The sequence below is a fragment of the Ixodes scapularis genome, unplaced genomic scaffold (genome assembly GCF_016920785.2).
Source record: "Ixodes scapularis isolate PalLabHiFi unplaced genomic scaffold, ASM1692078v2 ptg001158l_1___fragment_3__unscaffolded, whole genome shotgun sequence".
Lineage (NCBI taxonomy): Eukaryota > Metazoa > Arthropoda > Arachnida > Ixodida > Ixodidae > Ixodes > Ixodes scapularis.
This window is the reverse complement of record NW_024610108.1, coordinates 3082501-3084762: the sequence shown is the minus strand read 5'-3', so window position 1 is coordinate 3084762 and position 2262 is coordinate 3082501. Positions and strand designations below refer to the sequence as shown.

Genomic DNA, 2262 nt, shown 5'->3' with positions numbered 1-2262 from the left:
TATGCAACCATATATGATGCAGAAAGAATAGCATTCGAAGAAGCATTAAAGTATATATTAATTAATAAAAGCAATTCGGAAAGAATAGCCATACATACAGATAGTCTTTAACTCCTTCAAAATCTCGCGAACATCCAAACAAAAACCGAAACCATACATAGATTAAAACAATTAATAATACAAATACAAAATAAAAATACCATACATTTTTTCTATGTGAAGGCTCATGCAGGTGATGAAGGGAATGATCTGGCAGACCACTACGCGAAATTAGCACACTTTAATGGAAGAATAGTTTCTTGTCTTTATTCACAAAAAACCGTTAAAAAAGAATTAAATAAAGAAGTAAGGAGGGAATGGGATGATGAGTGGAAAAGATTGGGCAGAGAAAAAGAACTATTTACATGGATTCCCACTGTATACAACATACCGGAAATGTTCCCATCTTCACATCTTTTAACACAAATTATGACCGGGCATGGAAGATTTCCTTTTTATCTTTTTAGATTTAAAATAACGAATACTAATAATTGCTTTTGCGGACTTCCGACCGCTAATTTCGAACATTATCTAACTACCTGCCCTTGGACATTGACTTTCCGTAACGAATTAAACAAACTTAAATATACCGTATTCGATAATGCTACGAAATGGTCAATTTTGTCGAATGTCAAAGCCATAAAGGTTATGGAGCGGATGATGATGTTTATTCAGGAAGAGGTAGTAACCTAATTAAACACCAAAAAGGCGTTCAACAGAAAACAGCAGACAACAGGGAATGCAAGATGATGGCTGACAGGGAGGTGGCTTGGTTGACGGTTCATGGCGCGCCTTCCCTTATGGGTTGGTGGGGGGCTACTTGGTGCGCCACCCAGACCAAGAGTCGCCCGGTTTGGCGGATAAATATCTTGCGAACCCGCAGAGAAACCTGAAACCAAAAGGAAAACCTAATTAGAAACAAAGTTGTGGCGTACCATCCCTAAAAAGGTGGTAGGGGGCTACCTGGTGTGCCATCCAGACCAGGAGTCGCCCGGTCCGGCGGATGAAAATCTTCCGGACTCGCACGAAAAACCTTAAACAAAATTGCTGCTTTCAATTGAATTGAATGGGAAACATTCCTGCAACCTACAATTCAACATATTCTTCTAATTCTAACATCAACCCGCTAAGATACATCGAACCTTGCTGGCCACACATAAAAAGAAAGAAGAAAACATTACAATACTTAATTAAAAAAAAAAAAAACAATGTAAAGGGACAGATGGTGGATAATTCGATATGAGATATAAAATTTACAAGCCAGTAAATGTAACCCTTAACATTCTTTTTACAAAAAGAAAAAAAAATATATAACTTAACATTCTCCATGTTTCCAAATAGAAGAAAAAATGTAAATATGTAAATAATGTACAAATGTGTATACTGGGAGATCATGTGGATGGCCTGAATTCATAAACTAAGTATGAAAATAGAGTATACCCATCAAAACGGATCATTCTAAACTCATTGATGCAAGTGCTTTCACAAGTGTTACTGCCATATTCTCAAAATAACACATCTTTTAATGTCGTTATTTTGACCTTTAAAACCACTATTTCCCTAATTATCCTTGTACCCACCTTACATCAGTACATTATTGATAGAAATGACAAAATAATAAATATAGTTGAAAAAAAAATTTTTTTTTTCTAAATTATATATTCTTAGCTTATCGTAATAAATACTCCACCGAAAGTAACCACTCAAACACTAGCATAATCTGTTTTCACACACATCGCTAATTTTATTTCTCTACATTCGCACCATGTAAATAGCTGTACATAACCAATACGGACTTCACATAATAATTATTTCCTACTAACAAAGCATAGATTTCAAAATTATTCAAATTGTTTTGTGGCGCAATCTAGACAATATTCTACACTATAGTTACCCCACAACTTGACATCACACACCATTATAATTGTATATTTGTATTGTCTTATTCTCTCTCTATATACAGATATTTAGATCCTTTCTTTTTGCATTTATTTATTAGCGTTAACACTGATTCACCAATTATAACTATAAAACCACTTCTTATCTTGAAACACTCAATCAAAAATCAATTCACTGTACAAAACAAGCGAGAGCCTGGCGGTCCGGATATTCCGGTCACTGGGCTTGAATAAGGCTTTCTCAAAACATATTACTTAAAACTTTTTCAAAATTTCATTAGTGATAAAATTATTTGACCAAACCATTTTTCGATTAGCTTTAAGC

At 34.5% G+C, this 2262-nt stretch overlaps 1 long non-coding RNA gene across 1 annotated transcript in view; it reads right to left on the bottom strand.

Annotated features, from left to right (window-relative positions):
* Nucleotides 1-329: 329 nt before the first annotated feature.
* The window catches only part of LOC121834441, a 2413-nt gene continuing 480 nt past the window's right edge, over nt 330-2262 (bottom strand). The window contains exons 1-3 of the long non-coding RNA XR_006077216.1: nt 1480-2262; nt 1003-1072; nt 330-928 (exon numbers count right to left, since the gene is read on the bottom strand). The exon at nt 1480-2262 is cut by the window's right edge and continues 480 nt beyond it. This is a non-coding gene — a long non-coding RNA (uncharacterized LOC121834441). The remainder of the gene's footprint in view (nt 929-1002; nt 1073-1479) is intronic.